General features: G+C 35.5%; 1 pseudogene; it reads right to left on the reverse strand.

The window, feature by feature from the left end:
• Window positions 1-3109: 3109 nt before the first annotated feature.
• Window positions 3110-9125, reverse strand: LOC125829192 (probable alpha,alpha-trehalose-phosphate synthase [UDP-forming] 9; annotated as a pseudogene).
• Between the last annotated feature and the right edge of the window lie 853 nt (window positions 9126-9978).

The raw sequence follows: 9978 nt of genomic DNA on the forward strand, positions 1-9978 counted from the left end.
TACAACCATTGGTCTGGTCATATCTTTCCTCCAATTCAGCCCATAATTCATGTGCATTGTTAACATACTGCAGACTATCTCTTAGATCAGGTGATAAGGAGTTCAGAATCTAAGAGGTTACCATGTCATCACACCTTTCCCACTGTTGGAAACTAAGATCATCTAGATTTGGTTTTACTACTTTTCCATTGATAAAACTTGTTTTACTCTTAATAGACAAGGCTCTAAGAACAGCTCTCCTCCATGGTTTATAACCAGTGCCATCAAAAACTCCAGGTAATAGAGATGAACCTGTATTCTCGGAAGGATGCAGATAGAAGGGACTGGTAAAATCCATCCTAGCAGTGGATGTAGAACCAGTCGAAATTGGATCAACTTGATTGTCATCTATGGTGAAATCAGATCGCGATGGGATTCAAAAATAGGAATAAGGAACAAATACAATTTGAGTAACAACAGAAACTCAAAATTGAAACTCAAAAAAAAAATTGAGAACGAAAAAACTTTGAAAACAGAATCGCGAAGAGAAAGAGGAACTCAAAATTCAAAGCATGAACTCGACATCAATATTCACAGTGCAACCTCTTCGAAAGAGAAAATAAGAATCACAGATGTGGATGCGGAAAAAGGAGCAGGATCTATGTCCATAGCTCTGATACCATGATAAAATCAGCACAACTTGTTACTGATCAATCAAGCTCCTCCATTGATGGAGCTTGAACTCACATGACAATAGAAGAAAGAAAGAAGAAGAATCTAGAAGAGTTGCATGAAAATTATATTTCATTGAATGTGAAAAATTGAGAGAACTGAACAATACAATTGATCATTATATACACACACTTTAAGCTATGAACTAACTAACAATCTTCCTAACTAACTCTGACTCACTAACCGTGTTAACTAAAATGTGATATAAATGATTTATATCTCAACAGAAGAGAAGGCTTCAAACTACCACGAAATCAATAGAAAAAGTGATGAAATGATTTCAAAAAACATAACTACAACAACAAACACAGAAATTAGAGGACGACGAAAATGGTAGATCCTTCATCAAACTAGTTCAAACAATTAGAATTACAAATGGAACTAATACTCAGAAAACACATTACTACTATATTGCAAAAAAGTGGAAATACATACAGCAACAGAGCCGGTGAAAATCTAGCCTCAATAAACGGTGCCTTGCGTCGCCGTTGAAGGGAAGGCTTCAAAATACCACGAAATCAATGGAAATAGTGATGAAACGATTGTGTCAGACACTACAGAGACAAATGCAGTGCTCTAAATACTGCGCACCTTCGCCTATTTGTGGAGCAGATTGCCACGTAGCAAGAATTTACCTTACGTACAAGTTATAAAAAAAATTTATGTTTGCGAGAAGAAATACAATTTCAAAAATTTAAATTATATATTCACATAAAAAGTTTAATTAATCTGATTTAATTTTATAGGTACAAATTTCTTTTAATTTTGGTGGTATAAGTAAGGAGAGTTCATAACTATTTTGTTTAGAGAGTTATTAGGTAACAAACTTTTTAGAAATAATTTCCCCTTCATAAAATTCTTTAACTTTTCCTCGTAAAGAAAATATTCAAGATATTTTTAAGATTATAAACTTGTTAAATTGATCAAAAGTTGCCTTATAAGTAAAAAGTTAAATTTTAGATAAGTAGGTTGTCCATCAGCCACACATTTTAACTTTTTTCCATAAGAAAGACGTTTCAAAATATTCCAGGATAGTGAATCTACTCTATCAATTGAACAAAAGTTCTACTTTAGAGATAAAATCAAGTAGGTACAAAAATTCAAGATCTAACACTTTTGGGATAGTAGGTGTAATTTCCTCATTTGATATTGAGAAAATTACAACTTAATATATTTGAATCATTTAGTTTACAAAACATGTACACAGTATTAAGATAGTGTACACTTTATACTAAATACATATCTACGCAAAAGGGTTGGATTTTTTTTACTAAAAATATGGTTAAAACTAGGGCTTTTTTTTTCTACTATAAATTTAGGCTTATTAATGTTTTTTTTTTAAACCATTGCATGTTTCTACTTTTATAAATATTCCAGCTTTTGTTTCTTTTAGTGTTAATTTTGTTCTAAAGGGGTTTTTATATATGGAATATTGTCGTTCAGAGAGGACAATAGCCAAAGAACTATAAAAATGTGGGCAAAAAAGAGTATAAAAATGTGAATAATTTAGGGGTAATTTTTATGTATTAATTCCCTCACAATATTTATTAAATTATTGAAGGTATCTAGCAAGTATTTACTAAAACAAATTAGTGATATTAACTTAACTTTTGATATATAATTTAGATAAATATTATGAAAAAATAGGGTGAAGTGATAAGCCATGTTATCAAGATAACGAGACCGACAATTATAAACAAGCTACAAAATATAGATACGATAATCTTAATTTTATAATGTAATTGTAGGACCAATTAGGTTGTAACTTTTAGGGGATGGAGTGTTAAAGAAATATTGAAAAAAGATTATTAGAATGGACATGACACACCTACAGCTTACCAAGGACATGACCCTAGATATGAGGATATGGACAACATGACACTAAGCTACCACATTTTGAAACCTGCATTTCTGTGAACATTGGCATTGACACCTTAATCACATGAAATATTGAGGAAGCCAGTTGGCAAAGCTGATCTTTGGGAGATCCCAATAACAAGACAAATAGATGTGATTGATATAAGAAGCAGAAAACTGCACACACTTTATCCTCCTCAAACCCAACTTTGTAGAATTACATTGGGTATCGTGAATTCGTGATGATGTTGAAGCCAGAAACAAGATTGAATTGACCATAGAGTGCACAACCACTAAATTTTGCAATGATCAGGATAGTAGCATCTGAGATATTTACAGTAGGAAAGCAGAACAATTGAACTAACAACATTTCGATAACACGTTCCAGAAAGGCTAGTACTATGTACATGTTCAAGTGACTCATTTGGCACAAAACGGCATCAAGCATTTGTTAGTAGCTCTCACTGAGCTAAAACTTAAACCAAACTGTCATTAAGCTAAACAGATAAATGTATCTATACAACGCAATGGTGTTAGTTAATCATTCAGGGCAGCCATCATGACTACGGCAAAACTGTACTTCTAAGAAAAGTTTTTCCCCAATGATGAAATCTACAGAAAAAGCAGTCAACATTGACGGGAATTTCAAGCGCCGAATGCAGCATAACCTGGAAAACAGTCGGTCCTGAGTCCAGCCATGCATCAGATTAAGTTAAGATTGATGTAAGGATATACTCCTCACCGGTAAAAGATAAACCCCAAAAGTAGAACCATGTACATGCCCAATCAACTACTTAGCCTTCTCACAGAACAGAGTCAAACACAACCTGGAAATGAGCAGTATGTCTTGGCTTTGGACAGGACGCATTACCAAGACCTTGAAGTAGTCTAAGAACATCAGCAGTATCATCTAGGTAATACTTTGGCTTTGCTTGGCTTTTGCCCAACAGTGAAGGCAAAAATATCTGGGGCAGCAGTGACTGACGGACTGGATACACTGCTTAATATGCTCTCAAACAGGTCCTCGTCTGATCTATCATCTCCAATGCACATAACAAAATCAGGTGGAGTCCCACTATCTACCATCATTGAGAGGACCTTTTGTGCCACTAATCCTTTAGTCACACCCTGCAAATAAGCACAAACAAGTAAAAACATGGAAGAGCATAATGCAACATGCACATATCTGTATCTGCGTGAGACACAAACACATGGATGCTACTTCTACAAGAATCAGTTTTAATATCCATAGCATCATCCATACCAGGAGAACCTTGCCTGCAAACAATATATTTGTAAGGCACTAAATTCATCCCATCCCTTACAGCATTCACTAGGCAACATACAGCAACAGCATAGTATGCAGTCTTCTCATAGTGAGGAACCGGACGATCAATCAAAATTACAGGCTCATAATCAGATCTACCGTAAATTTGGTTGATCCTTTCAGCAGCTGAATATGTCTCCCTATTTGCTTCCTGAACATCTTTGCCTGAGCTACGAGCAGGATTTACTATTTGAACAAGAACAAGTTTCCCCTGCAAGTTCTGGTCCTGCTGTAGTAGGTACTCAAATTCTAGCAATTTCAAACTAATGCCTTTAAAGATGTCCATATCATCCACACCCAGAATTACCTTCTTCCCCTCGAACTGTTCTTGAACTTCTTTAGCTTTATCAAAAGTAGAAGACAAATTCATCACGGACTCTAGTCGACCCATATGTATGCCTACAGGCAGAATTTTAATGTAAACTGTACGACCAAAATAATCAAGTCCAATATGTCCTCGTTTAGATTCATAATCTAAACCCAACATTCGACTGCAGCATGACAGAAAGTGACGTGCATAATCGAAGGTATGAAAGCCAATTAGGTCGCAATTTAACAATCCTTTGAGAATTTCATCCCTAACAGGCAGAGTTCGGTAAATTTCTGACGAAGGAAATGGGCTATGAAGAAAGAAACCTAGCTTGACACAATGGTAGCGCTTCCTTAAAAAAGTCAGTAGAACCATGAGGTGGTAATCTTGAATCCAGATATAATCATCATCAGGATTTACCACTTCCATTACCTTATCAGCGAAAGCCTTATTTGCAGAGACATAAGCTTGCCACATCTGCCGGTCAAAACGATCTCCATGATCAGGACACATTGGAAGCATGTAGTGGAAAAGAGGCCAACGTTGCTGCTTACAGAAGCCGTGATAAAACTTTTCCAGGATATCATGGGGTACAAAAGTAGGCACACACTTGAACTCCTCAAGAAGTCGCTGAGCAACTTCCTCCTGTTCACTGTGTTCCACATCAACACCTTCAGAGAACCAACATAGACAACCTCAGTTTCAGGAGAAAACCAATCCTTCAATTGCAATAAAAGAGAATCCTTATCCAAACTGAATAACCACTTTTTAGCTGTTGTAACCCTTTGAGCATGCAAAGGCAGCATGTTTGCTACAACAATTTTTCGCTCTCAACATGAGGATGACATACCATCTTAATCACCATCTGCGATAATTCCAGGAACTGCCATCACACGTGGAAGACCTCTAGGTGTCTGAGGTATATCTAGTATATCTCCAGATGCCATGTCCAAAAGATTAGCACAAGATCTTGATAGCATGATTATAAAATAAAATTTGGTCTACGTTGTTAAACACGCACTGCTGGAATTTGAAATCTATGCTTGAAACTTTCAGCCCCAAAGCAATTGTGCAGTAACCTACAGCACCAACAGGTAGAAAAGAGAAATCATTATTTTGCCATCAAGGTCATCATAAGTCGTGATTCCTAACATCATCAGTCATCACAACACCAGACAATAGAACTATGGACTGGAAGGGTTGACGATATTAACAAGCATCAAACAAGGAATGGCAAAGAAACTTAAAGGACAGGAATATAAGTGTTAAGAAATATTTAATCTCAAACTAAAAAAGGGGAAAATATTAGAGAGTTCATAGAACTGTTACAACATCGCAATGATTCAATAATTCATCTCAACCACATAATAAGAATGACATGAAATGCAGCACCGTGGAATTCGACAGAAGTAGTAGTTTTAAACGAAAATTTACAAGCTGACAACTGATATATTATGGAAGCTACAAGTATTAACCAACTTAGCAGGGTGAAGGGTTGGTTACATTATAAGGTGGGATCCAATACATAAGAAGAGAAATACACATTTCCGAATGTCATGGTCTAAGAACATGGCATTTAACATAATAACTGTAATATGGCTTTGATAGACTACGGCTGACTCAGTAGCAACAGCAGTTACTGTTGAGCTGTAATGAGCAGTGAACAAAAAACAAGTACCAATAAAAAGTTCAGTTCTAATTTCAACATGTTGAATAAGATCGGTGGATGGTTCATAACGAACCTAGGAATGATATGTTTGTAACAAACTCACATCCAAACCAAAACCTATTTGAAGGCGAGCGCACATGCACCACTTCCAAGCTCTCCAATTAAAAGGATATTATAGAAAGGCCAACCATTAATCCTTTTATCTCTCTGTGAAAAACTAAATTGGTGGAGGAATACACATTCCAAAGATGCTTAAAAAGCTATGGCAGTTATTCACCATCTACTTTCTGAATGTATCAATTACAGGTAAATGTGCTCATGGTGAATTGCATCTATCCTTTTTCCTTTAAAAGAAAATTATTGGATATTCAATGCTCCTTCAAACAATAAAGGCATTTATACTACTATTTGTCAAAGGCTCACTCAAGGCCTGAAGCGACACTCAAAACGTGTTGAGCTCTTTGGTTAATGTGCGCTTTAGTGTTGTCATCAATGTTATAGGGCATACTTTTCCTTGACAATGAGCCTCTTCTAAAGAGGCGAGGCTAAACAATTGATATTTCACTTCATAGTAGAAAAAATTCAATTTTTTTGTCCATAAATTTGTCATTCATATCATGCTTATAATTATTACCCTTTGACTAAACATATATATTTGTATTGTTTCTCCCTCTGCACCTTTTTTTATTAAAGCTCATGCTTTATGTGTGTTGTGCGCTTAAAACCCCTTTTTGCACTGTTAATGCTGCTATATATATCTCTAGAGTACAGCAATTGCGGGTCTAAATTAAAATTTAACGGCTTTACCAATCAGCCATAAAATGAGTTCTAACATGCCGTCAGAACTCTTAATATTTGTTGTTTAATAATATGCAAGAGAAGAATCTAATTAAGTAGTACACTAATTGTCTAGCTCTTTGTTCTGCAATCGTCATTTTACACACAAACCTCCAACCCAAACGACCCCTTAGGATTCTGTCTAATTAACCCCCTAAAACAAATTGTTGTCAAAGGCTCGTTCAAACCCTAAAGTTAGTGTAAAGCAGGCAAAATGCTTTGCCCCGCTGGGTGGGAGCTTAAGGCATATGTCTCATCGCCAATGAAGTTATTGTAAAGAGCACACTAAACAATGAATATTTTACTTTATAGTAATTCTTTTAAAAAATATTGTCATTTATATATTTGTTATGTGTGTTTATAAGTGTTATTCACAAACTACACCATATTTTTATTTTCTTTATTTGCACCTGCATTGAAGCTCGTGCATTTGGTTTAAAGCCCCCATGGACCTTGGACCTTAGCGCTTTACACGTTTTTCACCTTTGATAACACTACTACAGGATGCTAGAGGATTAACACTTGACCATCAAATCGGATATCCATAGAATCAAAACAACCTGTAAAAGACAACTCTATCTCTAGAGAAATGGATCAAAATAAGATCCAGCCTTGTCATCAGTGTAATAAATATGGTGGTGAAGTCTGACCTTCCACAGTCAGCGGTAACATCTAACTCAACAAAACAAACAGAAATTACAACCTTGTAAGAAAAAAAAAATTAGAAAGTACAAACATAAGAAAGTTCAGAAACAACCGATAGTTCAAATAAGGGCATCAACTATCTGACCATTGATGGTGTCATGCGTAACATAATCACCAGAAATGTCCAATGTCTGACGTCAAGCAAGAAAATCAGAAGAACTTTGCCCCTATGCAATGAACTCGCAAGTGACCTACTGAGTACTCAGATTCAAATAGCTTGTTCAATTTGGGTCTCGCCTCTGCTAATGAACTAACTACATCTTGTGAGCACTAGATGAAATAAGCAGACACTCTGTGACACGCCCTGGACCAAACTTCTTCCATGTCCAATACCATATAACAAGATCTTCATGTGATCATTGTGGGGATAATTATCCCTACCGGCACTTAGCTAAGAGCCTAAAAAGAAACTAAATGCCTGGTTCCCCCCAGTCCTTCACGGCATATTTATGATATTTGTCACCTTATGGGTGATTAAATTTAATTCTTTCAACTTTTAAGGTGTCACACTTAATTTTATATTGATAGAGTGTGTAGGTTTGCGTGGTACACATGCACAAGGAAATTAAAAACGTTGAAAACTTCAATGACTACAAACGGTCCATTTACGTCACTCTCAAAACTTGGGAAAGTTTTCCAATTTATCAACTTTCTTTATAACTTTTACTCGATGAAAAATGTGAAGTCCACACGCATTATTGAGCTAAAGTTCCTCCCTCAAAACTAGCGGAACTTCTCTACCAAGAAATATTTGTCATCTTCTACTCATTAATGAATGGCAATTCACATACACGGTCATGCATGCCATGATCTCCAAGTAACACACCATATTACACCTCCCTGCGCAAACTCCGCATCTAGGTGCTTTCACGTTCCCGTTTTTCTTTCTTTCACTCTCATTTATGACACTACCTCAACAAACATTCAAATACATGAACATAACAGCTACACATCTAGATTTTTCTTCCAACATTTACTTCCACAGCTATTAAATGAATCCGTTTCCGAATTCATTATTTCCACATTATGCCTTTGATATTAGCATGAAATTACTGGTACAATTCATAATGTTTTCCAAATTCAGTAAATCTGATTTTAAAGAAACAAAAGTACAACTTATCCAACCCTGAGGGGTAGCTCAGCTGGTAAAGGCCTGGGACAAAGTCCTTCAGGTCGCCGGTTCGAGCCCCACAGGGCCACTGGAGGCATTACAAACCGGCCGCGTCTCCAGGCCCCGTGGAACTAACCGTGGTGGACCCGCCTTGAAACAGCGGGACCCGGTGGGTACAGCTAGTCGGGTTCGCAAAGCGACGCCCGGAAACCACGGTAAAAAAAAAAAAAAAAAAAGTACAACTTATCCTGACTTTGTGCAAAACAACCATTTTATGCTGATTTCTTCATTTCCATAAACCATTTCAAATCCTCCTTGAATTTTAAGTTATCATTCACAAAATCAAGAAATGATGAAACTGGTTCCAAAAAAGTAAAGAATCTTCCAATGAAAAAAAATGGATATTTTCTGTAAGATACAGGATAAAAATCCATTCATTATATCAAGTCGAAATACAAGTACAACCATACAAACAAAAGGAATAAGGATCTAAAAATTAAACCGAACCATTAAAAAATAAAAAAATCTCACCTTAAAATTGTAAACCTCCAAAAAACACCCAGCAATTTCCGATGAGATATAACAGCAAAATTCCAAACAAAAATTCAAAACCACTGCAAAAATCAAACAAAAAAAACACATCAATCTCTACCGTTTCGTCACCGAACAACATATACACCAATTTCCATATCAATAAACCTCCAAAACATGAAATTCCAGGAAAAATAAACAACATATCATAGAAACGGCGTTTCATATACGGTACCTAAAAGACAAATCCGGTTTCCGGGAACACGGTGATGACGTCAGAATCCGACGAATTCAGGAAGCACCAAAGATTATCACACACATGCAGAGAGAGAGAGAAAGTAACTCTGTGTGTGTGTGTGTGTGTGAAGTTTCAATGGAAGAAAATAGAGAGAGGAGATCAGAATGCAGAGAGAAGAAGAAAACAGGGAAATGGTACAAGTGTTGCTGCAATAAGTACTATTTCTATAAAATACATATTAAGTTAATATATTTTAGGTATTTTTTATTTTTCAAATTAACTTAATTATTCAGTTTTCAAAACTATTTTTAAAGTGTTCTTCCAATTTTACCTTGCATTAGTTAGTATTGGAATTAGCAATTAATTAATATTTAGTTATTTTAATCATATATTTGACAATAATTAATATGGATAAAAATGAAAACTAAATTCACTTTATATCTTAATTTATTTTTCTTAAAAGGTATGAAACACCTCAAAAATTAACTTAATATGGAATGGAGGGAGTAACGGAAAGCTTGACTTTGGGCATTGGAGAAGTGTCGTTTTACGTGTGAGAAGATAAAGTCGAACTTGGCTTAACGATGTTTAACTTATCAAGTAACCATGGTTATCTAACTTTGTGATTTTGTACCTTTATTTAATTTTCTAATTTATATCCTTACCTAATATTTAAGGATTA

This window comes from Solanum verrucosum, unplaced genomic scaffold (genome assembly GCF_900185275.1).
Source record: "Solanum verrucosum unplaced genomic scaffold, falcon-dt-bn FXZP01000264.1, whole genome shotgun sequence".
Lineage (NCBI taxonomy): Eukaryota > Viridiplantae > Streptophyta > Magnoliopsida > Solanales > Solanaceae > Solanum > Solanum verrucosum.